Source organism: Drosophila kikkawai, unplaced genomic scaffold, assembly GCF_030179895.1.
Source record: "Drosophila kikkawai strain 14028-0561.14 unplaced genomic scaffold, DkikHiC1v2 scaffold_303, whole genome shotgun sequence".
Classification (NCBI taxonomy): Eukaryota; Metazoa; Arthropoda; class Insecta; order Diptera; family Drosophilidae; genus Drosophila; species Drosophila kikkawai.
Window position 1 is genome coordinate 36,223 of NW_027222650.1, and position 9,870 is coordinate 46,092.

A 9,870-nucleotide genomic window follows, 5' to 3' on the forward strand; every position below is an offset into this window, starting at 1 on the left:
TACCCCTTAACTAAGTTCATCTTTTCGATCTTAGCTCATTCTGAAGTAATTCGACATCCACTTGCTGTATTAACATAGAACAAAGATATACGTTTTTACTCCATTATAATTTCGTTAAACTTCAGGATAATTCATAATTCTGTCTCTTATAATTATTAATCATTTTCTTAATTTATCTAATCCCTGGATATTTATCTCTACGTTAATTGAAATTCATATAAACAAACGCGTAAATGTGCGGCTCGCTTAGGATCCCGTTTAAGTTATACATACGATCGATATATATATATATACAGAATAAATCAAATATGCGGCCTTGGTGCCAATTTACTTTCGATATACTGACTTACGCTCAGATCCTCCGCTGCTGGTTCGTTGGGCCCATCGAAGTTGCAGGTGCTGATGGCTGTTAGTTGGAAAGTTCAGAAACGATATTTAAATGGGACGCTCGCGTTCGCATTCACATATTACGCTAAACGGCAGAAAAGCAACAACAATATCAGTTACTTTCTATCTAATGTTACGCATTACTCTAAATTTAATCGATCTCAAAACTTTACGTCCTTCGGGTTACTGGAATCATCCAGCGGGAGCGCGCTGCTCACCGCGACGCGCCTCCAACTTCTTCGACAGGTCACATGCCTGCCGCTCAAGCGAGCTCTCTATCCGGCTGCGCCTGCTCCTGCCTAGTCTCCGCTCAGCTACCTTCGCTGCACCTCCACTGTTCCTACTGGCTTATGCTCGAAAAGGTAATGCTTAGCCGCTGTCCATACAGCCGAATCGCCTTAGTTGGGGCTGCACGAGGCCGGTTACATTACTCCGAGAACTCAGACACAGGCCGCCTCTGGTCTGACTCTTGGAGATTTCTCGCTCCCGGTTGAGTGCGGTCGCACTCGGATCGCTATAGCTCCTTGGCAGCCGACGTGGCAAAGCAGAGGTTCCCAAAAAGTAGGGTTACGCGCACGTGCTGCGTTGGCCGCACGTCGACGTCTCTGCCGCCGTAGGGCCTCCGAAAAGTTAGGTTATGGCCGCTCGGTCGCACAGCGTTGGGCTGCACGTCGACGTCGCTGCCGCCGTAGGGCTTCCAAAGAGTAAGGTTATGGCCGCTCGGTTGCACCGCGCCGCCTTGTTCGCTGCCACGCCGGCGATACGCCACGCTTAGCGAAGGACGTAAGAGCCGTCGCCTAGCGCCAAACTAGCCCTGCACAACAAAAGGGTTAACTACACTATAAACTCTGCCGTTCCGTAGTTAATATTTACCCGTTCTCACTCGTGCACAACACTTATTAAGTTTTGTCACTGGTCTCTTGCTGGCACTTTACTATTAATTCGATTGAAACTGTATAATCCACGTGCCGGAATTATTATAGTAAAAATGATCTACGATGCGTGTGCTTTGCTCTGGTTTTCAATTTCAAGTGAGCGAGCGTCACAAAATTTCTCTACACGCAGCGTGCCTTGCATAGCAAACGAGCCAAAAGCTACGGGACTTTTCCCAAATCCTTTCTCGCGCTCTCGATGCTCGCGAGCGAAGGACTGGAGGAAGGAAAAATAAGCCAAAAATCGTACGATTTCGCTGGCGCTGCGAATGCAGGTAGAAGAAAAACGGCTTGTTCTGGAAGGCGCTACCCTACACTCTATTCGCGGCATATGCGTTTCGATGGGTCGGTTCTATCATTTAAACTTACGATTATACTTATTTATATTTTCCTAATTGTTTTCCCTGCCCTTACCCTCTGACCCCTACACCACAGTTAACTCATCGAGAGTCCTACTCGAAGAGGTTTTAACTGAAAAAGGTCAGACAAGAATCGTTCTAGCTCTTTATGTCTTTCAGGTGATACACCCCTAAGGATTTCCCGACATCGTTTTCTAATTCATAGTAAATATGGCTAAGCTTCTTAGTAACTGTCGCTTTCATAAAGACTGGAGCCAGCTTACTGTTGAATTGTTTAGCCGCATTGCTTTGCGCAAAACTACGGGCATACACACCGACTTTAAAACATGCTGAACGCGAGCGCAAATTATAAACTTTTGCATTGTTTTCATGCGTTTCCTTAATTTTCTTCTGTGCTTGATTACGTGCTAGCTGCATGACATCAGGCGTTTTCAACAAAGTATCATCCTGTAACGACTTAATGTTTCTTAGTAATTCATAGTCCTTTCCGTTCATGATCATATTCTGTACTTCGGCAAACACAAGATTCTCCTTAGCTGGTGAGATGGGCCAATGCCTCTGTTTTACCGGCTTCGCTTGACCAACGTCTATGGAATGTTCAATTAGTTGAGTTCGACCTAATCCTTCTGACTCGTAAGAGGGAAGCTTAGAGATTACAGTCTCTAGCCTCTTCTGTTGCTCGATCGAAAGGACATGCGTTTTCGGGCTATCGTCCGGATCTTCGTCTCGCCCTACGTCAAGTTCAGCTACACTTCCGGTCTCTTCCATTATTTTGGACAATAGACCGAAGTCTCGCCAGAAATCAACTCCCAGATATATATATATATCTTTCTTCAGCCCTGGGATCACAAAAAATTCGACTGGATGTGTACGATTTCGATAATTGATGTCTGCCACGAGTCTGCCTACGACTGAGCACTCGGAGTTATTCGCGGTTTTAATGCGACCTGAACATTTTCGTAAATTTGGGTTCTGAACTAAGTCTCTAGCAGCGTTGCCTCCGATACAGCTTATCGTTGCTCCTGAATCGAGTAACGCCACATAGCGCTTACCCACTAAATCGATTTCCGTGTATAAACGGTTATCGGAATTCATAAAAACTGCTGCTATCAACTTTTTCCGGTTCTTTCGAACCTTGTTCCAAAATGATCGTGCTCTTAGTGTTGAACGTCCGGGTTTGCGAGTGTCAATACTGCTGCAAACGTCTGCGAATATTCTTCGTCTGGCTCCAGCGTACTGTGCTTCACGTATATGATACGGTTGGTTAACTTTTGCTGTGTTTGGGTGTACTTCTTGCAGATTTAAAACTTCACACGGTTCTGTCTGCGTACCACTACTGGATTTTAATGTTTCGGATGCGACGCGTGGATTTTGGCCGACGCATCCCTTTGTCGGTTTTCCGATGGTCTACAGTGCTGACAGTTCGGCTTAAAAGTGTTTTTGGCTCCGCATCCATAACAGAAGATGCTGCGAACTTCGAGACACTCGTCGAACCTATGGCCTATCTTATCGCAGTTCCAACATCTTATCTGATTAGTCTGTAGGGCTGACACATCTTCTCGACCTACATCCTCGGATTCCTGTTCTAGTTGAGCAATATAAGGTCGTGTTCCGACTTGGTTCTTCCCTTGCTGCGGTCTATTCTGCTTACAAAACTGTTCGTGCGTTCGTATCTCTTCCCTTAAGGTGACTAAGGAATCTATGCGCAAATGCATCAACTCGTACCTCAGCGATGGCTTCGCATGTCGAATCAGCAGTTCAACTAACGACTGCTCTGAAAGTCGAGTACTCAAGCGCGAAACCAACTTTTCTATTTGGAATTGGTACTCTTCGAATGGTTCCCTGTCTGCTTGACGCCTACTATTGATAGATTCCCATATGTCCATGTCTGTATCCACATCTCGAAATTTCTGTCTAAATTCCCTGCAAAACTCTGCCCATGTAAAATTCGTACATGCTTGGTGGAATTTCCAATACCACTCATTCGCTTTGCCGGTAAAGAACAGATGTAGGTGATCACAAAGAAGCTGATGATCTCCGTTCAAGTTTTGTTGGGCTAGTGCTTGTACTCTGTACAGAAAATCCTCTGTCTGCAAGCCATCTTTGGCTCCATCAAATTTGATGTGCCAACTCTGGATAATACCGGGCACCTTCTCCGGCTGCACCGAAGTGTGCGACCTCTCAGAGTTTCGACTAGATTGTCGATTCCCTAATCTCTCGTTTCGCTCCCTGTTCGGTAAGTTCAATCCTGACCCTGGCTGAGTTTGACCTACTGCGAAAGCTTGTCCCTGTGTTACATTGTTCATGCTTCTCCTACTCGGGGATTGGGCATTCTGTTCGAGCTGCAAATTCGATATCTGTGATTGTATGAAAAGAGTCAAATCCTGCATAAGCTTCTGTTGCTGAGACTGCATTGCTGCTTGAACTACTCTACCTATTTCTTCGACACTCTCTGCTCTAGATGAATCGAGAACTGATGGTGTATTAGCGCTTCTATCGCGCTGCTGCGCCACGTTACTACGTTGCTGAGACCTAGTAACCATACCTCTGCGTTGCCCCAAACTTCGACCTCTTCTTGGTTCATTCCTGTTACGGCCTCGGTTTGTGATAAGATTGCTGCTGCCTTCGCCAGCGTCATATTCATTGGGTGCTCTTCCTGACTCGGATCTTTGTTCTGCATCTGCCAATTCGGCTAATAAGTTATTGTTCGATACTGACAACTGCTGCACCGTGCATGGTTGATTGCAAGTCGGACACGAGTTCGTTACTGACAAGTGATCTCTAATACATTGATGATGAAATCGATGATTATAAGGAGAAGCTGCTGTCAGATCGTTCACGCTTAAAGGTCGTGTGCATAGAATGCAAACACTCTCGTCATTATTAGAAGCGGCTGCTAAATTCTCGAAGCTATGATGAATACGCATTTTCTTCTTCTGTAACTGTTATTGGTTGCTTAATATTTTCAAATTATGGTCTTTGTTTTTCCAGCTAGTTTCTGTCGAATACCTTCTTGCTGAGCGTTCTCTCCTAACCAACTCTATACTAATATTGTCTATATTGTTGCGGCTTTGTAGGTTTGTATTCGCTGTATTGGTCATCCATCGAAGTTCCTCTGACCACTTGATATTCCTAAATACGCGTACAGTACCTTTTGCCAGTAGTCTAAACTGTCGCCTTTGGATAGTATTCTGCGCTCGGTTAGCACTGGTCGATAGTACCACGAAGTTTTGATAACATATCGCTATTCCAAGCTACTAATTCCGAATTCGCTTCCCTCTACCTATTGAACGGGAGTTTGATCCACCTAACTAATTTCAGGCTCGAGTTTTTGCGCCTGTGAGTGGGTTCGTTGCGGTCGCCTTGATCCGTAAGATCTCGAATCGAAGACGCAATTCCGGCTAAGAAGTCCTCAACTCGCAACTTGCAAATCTCTAGTATGAAATAGTAACAATTTCTGCTGATTAAATTAATTACAAAAAAATTCTTTTGGATGGATAGTCGAGCATTTTCATGGGCTAAAACCACTCGAGGGTCCTGCACCTAAAACAATAGGTATTTGCGGCTCCTGCGAGTTGCACTATAGCTTGATATTCTTCTTCCTCTTATTTCCATTTTATTTATGTAGTAGCCAAGAGGCAGTGCTCACTAGATACTGTGGGTTTTCCAGTTGTAAGGAAGCGTCTGGGCGGCCGGGGTGATCCTCAGCGGCCCAGAGTCCCCTCACAAAATTTATAATTTGTGAGACACCCAGAACGGAGAAGCGCCGATAATTTTATTGCCAGCTAGCGGGGAAAATGGGGAAGAAAATATTCGTACGGGATTATTTGGCCAGGGAAAACCAGGCGACCCGGAATAATCCAGCGGTCAAGCCCGCGTCAGCGCCCGGAATTATCCAGCGGCGAGACGAGCGGCCCGGAGTTATCCAGCGGCCACGCCCACGCCCACGCTCGGAGTGATCCAGCAGCGGGGCGCCTTCGGGGCAGGACAAAGGCTCGGAGGGATCCAGCAGCCAAGGCCTGTGTCCACGCTCGGAGGAATCCAGCAGCGGGACCACTGACTCGGAGGAAAATCCAGCAGTCAGCCCCGAATCCTCGCCCGGAAGAATCCAGCGGCAGGATTGCTCAGAGGGCTCGGAATGATCCAGCAACCACGCCTACGCCCACGCTCGGAGGGATCCAGCAGCGCGGCGTCCGTTGGGACAGGACAAAGGCTCGGAGAGATCCAGCAGCCGATGCCTGCGTCCACGCTCGGAGGAATCCAGCAGCGGGACAGTTGGTTCGGAAAATCCAGCGACCAACCCCCGATCCTCGCCCGGAAAAATCCAGCGGCGGGATGGCTCTCTGATGGGCAAGGGGAAAGGGGGAACCGGCGGCCTCGCGGCAAGTCCGGGCTCGGAAAGATCCAGCAGCCACGGGCTCCTGTTCCCGTCCGGTTTTCGCCCGCACCCGGAATTACTCCGATGCTACGGGGAAAGCGGGAGGGGAATTGGTCACTGCCGGCGAGGGGCGCCGGCCCGCGAACGAAGGCAGGGAAAACGCACAATTTGGTTGAAGCACATGTTTTCTAATTAGGTATTTTTTTATTGGGAAAAATAACTCCTGGCGGCGGGAGGGATAAATTCCCCAATATATATGTAGACTTAATGGCCGGCGGCCATGCTCACCCTGGCTGGATGTCCTTCAAGATCCTTCAGGAAGATTTGTCTCGACACGGACACGCGGTTTTGGCACTTATCCTACTTTGCACTGGCGGAGCGACACGACTTTCGCGATCAAGAATTTTGCGAGGATTAAAAATGACCTAATTCCTGAGTGTGGCCGTGACCTAGTTTCTGCCGGCAGCGCTGCCGCGATCGATCTTGGCGTTGCCGGGCTCTGCCACTATCGCCGACAGCGTTGCCACTTGCGCGCGTAACTTTAAAGCCTAGTGCTTGTTTTGAATTTCCCTTCGCGGGGTTTATTTGGCTTCATGCCGTTGGCTTCGTGCCGGGTGATGTGTGTGTGTGTGCGTGTGTATGGCTTCGTGCCGGGTGGTGTGTGTGTGTGCGTGTGTATGGCTTCGTGCCGGGTGGTGTGTGTGTGTGCGTGTGCTTAATTTTTAGTCTTAATTTTAGTCTTAATTTTAGGTATCGTAGGAATAAGTAATTATAAGCTTAGATTTTACATATATACATATATATAGTTTTGTGGCGACCGATCGTGTCGTCACACCCCCTCCTCACTTCCGGGTGGGGTATAGGAAGACCCGTACGTGGTCGTCTCTGTTTAACTGCACCCGGAATCGTTGGCCCTGCTCCTCCTCTTGGTAGCGCCGGGCCCTCCGTCTGGCGATTAGGAGTCGCTGCTGGGTCCTCCGGATGAGCCCGGCGGGTAGCGTGCCGTTGGGCGTGCTCCAGCCGTCGGGAACTGGTAGCCAGCGGGCGTGACCCTGGCGATCGTGTGGTAACTCCTCCTCGGACGAGGATCCGCTGGGACTATCCGCCCAGGGCGCGCTCCGTCGGCGGCCTCGGCGTGCTGGTGCTGGTGTGGGTGGCCGGTCCCTGGCCGAACGTGGCTCCGGGTCTGTTGGCTGAACCGGCCCGGCGGAAGACGAGCCCAGCTCGTCACTCAGCTCCTCGGCCCTGCGTCGGGCCACTGCCGCGGCGTATTCGCCGGGTGTGGGTAGCGGGGGGCGAGTCAGTACGGCCACGGCTGGCCTCTCGTTGGCGGAGTCCTCTTCAGTCGTCAGGTCGACGAGTCGGCTTGTCGCTGGGCCATCTGCCCGGCGTGGAGCGGCGGCGGCGTGGTACCCGCGTGACGTGGTCGGCGGTGACTGGCTCGGCGTTGAGGCCGCGCAAGTGGGTATCGGGCAGCTGGTGGCATATGGGCCCGGCCCGAAAATATCCTCGTACGCCGGCGGCGGGGTGCCCGGCGGTCTGAAGCTTGGCTCGGCGTCGTCGGAGTCTGAGATCTGGATGATCTCGGCCTCCACTCCCTCGTCGCTGGAGATCTCCTCATAATCCGGCTGGAACTGAGGTGACGGGGTCCTTGGCTCGTCGGCGGATTGGTTGGAGACGGGGCGCATTGGGAGCTCTACCCCGTCCTCGTCGGGAGACTCTCCGAAAAGGTCCTCCAGGTCCAATCCCTCTGCCCCGTGGGCCATCTCCTCCAGTACGTCGGGTGGAAGGTCGCCTAGGCACTCTCGTAGCGCCGCTTCCACCTCGACGTCTGGGTCCGGTGCTGCTACAGCCTGGACTGTGTGTGTCCCAGGCGCTGTAGGGGTCGGGCCGGTGCGTGCGCGTGCCGCAGTGAGGGCAACTCGCGGCGTCGCCCGTGGTGATGGGGTGATGTGGCCGGTAGACGTTGTTGTGGTGGCCCGGCCGTTGTGCGGGCGTGTCGACGGGGCGGCTGCTCGAGGCGCTGCCCGTGGTGGTTGCCCCTTGTTGCCGGTGGGCGTCGTGGGCGACTGGCCAGTGTGCGGACGTGTCGACGGGCCGGCTGTCTGTGGCGCTGCCCGTGGTGATGGCCTCCCTTCTGTGGTCTGCTTCCGGGTAGGGTGTAGCGGGACCAACGGCGGCGGCCCCTGGTCCGTGTCTGGCTGCTTGCCCTGGTCGGCAGGCGTGCGGGCGGCCTCGGCTGGCCGTGGTCGTGGCGGGGTGGTGTCCACCCGTATTGGGCCGAAGCGGTGGTCCGGCGGGATGTCTACCTGCTCCGCGGACGGGATTCGCCTGCGGATTCCGGCCACACTGAGTGGCGCGAGGACTGAAGGTTGGGGCCGATGCCCCATCTGGAGGCCATCTAGCAGCTCCTCAAGGGCGATCCCCATCCAGGCGTCGTCCCTGGGTGATGACATCGTGACACTTGCTTGGCGAGATCGTTGGTCCGGGTGGTGGCGATGCGGCCGTGCTCGGGATCGTGGGCGGGGTGCGAAGCGCGTGTGATCAGCGCTGCCGTGCGCTGGATCCTCGAGGGTGCGTGCGTGTATTCGCTGGCGGTTGCCTGTGGGCGGCGGGTCGCGTCTCTGTTGTTGTCTGCTGTTGCACCGTGTGCGTTCGTGCTGCGTGATGATCGATGTGTCTGTGGAGAGAAAAGAGCAAAAGAGACGGCGTTGTTAGGGGGGCGCTTTCGAAGGACCCTACCCAACCGAGAGTTGCTCGATTTCTAAGTTTTGCGAAAGAGAGGGCGCATGTTTCCCCCCTAGGGGGGTAGGAGCGTTGGACAGGCGCGCCTGTCAGCAAGTGGCCCCTCTGAACATGGCCATCTTTCGATCTGGGCGTGGCATAGTGGCGGCGGCGTGGAGTGGGGCGTGGCTTAGTGGCGGCGGCGTGGAGTGGCTTAGTGGCTCGTGTCGGCGTGGTCTGACTGCTTTGAGTTCTGCGTGTCCTCGGCGTGGTCTTCCTCGTAGTCGCTGTCATCGATCGCGCCTTCGGCGTGGTCATCTGCTTCTCCCTGTCGGTAGGGTTTCAGCTGTCCCAAACTCGCAGTACGACGTCGGCGGCTGCCGGGTACGTGTAGCTGGACGATGTTTGGTGAAGGGAACTTCGCCACTCGAAAGGGTCCCTCGTATCTCGCGGCCAGTTTGGCGGCGAATCCTTCAGCCGCGTTGGAGAGTGCATGGCGTCTCACCAGCACTAGAGATCCTACCGGCGGCTTCCAAGTCCGTCGGCGCAGATTGTAGTGTCGGCCCTGATCCGCCGTAGCGCGCTCGGCGTTGTCTCGCACTACTCGGAAGATGTCCTTCAGCTGCTGGCTTCGGTCCGTTGGGGCCACCTCTGGGGTGCCTCGTCCTGGTGTGAGCTCGTCGTAAAGAGTCCGTGGCAGCCTCGGTTCTCGCCCTTGCGTCAGGAAAGCTGGGCTAAATCCTGTTGTGTCGGAGACACTGCTGTTGATGGCCAGGGAGATTTCCGGCAACAACTGGTCCCATGTGTTCTGCGGGCCTCCATCCAGGTACTGGGCGATCATCGTCTTGATCGTCCTGTTGGCTCTCTCCGTCGGGTTCTGCCTTGGCGTATACGGCGCCGTGTGTTGTAGCTCCATGCCCAGCGATTTGCAGAAGTTCTGGAAAGATCGCCCTGTGAACTGCGTGCCGTTGTCGCAGACGAAGGTCCTCGGCACTCCGAATCTGCTCAGGATCCGTTCCCGAAAAGCGCGTTCAAGCTGTGCTCCGGTGGCTTTCCGGAGTGGTACCAACTCCACCCACTTGCTGAAAGC

The 9,870-nt window shown here is 52.8% G+C and overlaps 1 long non-coding RNA gene across 1 annotated transcript; it reads right to left on the reverse strand.

The window, feature by feature from the left end:
* Window positions 1–503: 503 nt before the first annotated feature.
* LOC138929541 (uncharacterized) lies at window positions 504–1,468 on the reverse strand. Its single transcript, XR_011445808.1, has 2 exons — window positions 1,261–1,468; window positions 504–1,201 (listed from the first exon to the last, which is right to left on the reverse strand). It is a non-coding gene; the product is annotated as an uncharacterized lncRNA (long non-coding RNA).
* Window positions 1,469–9,870: the final 8,402 nt, after the last annotated feature.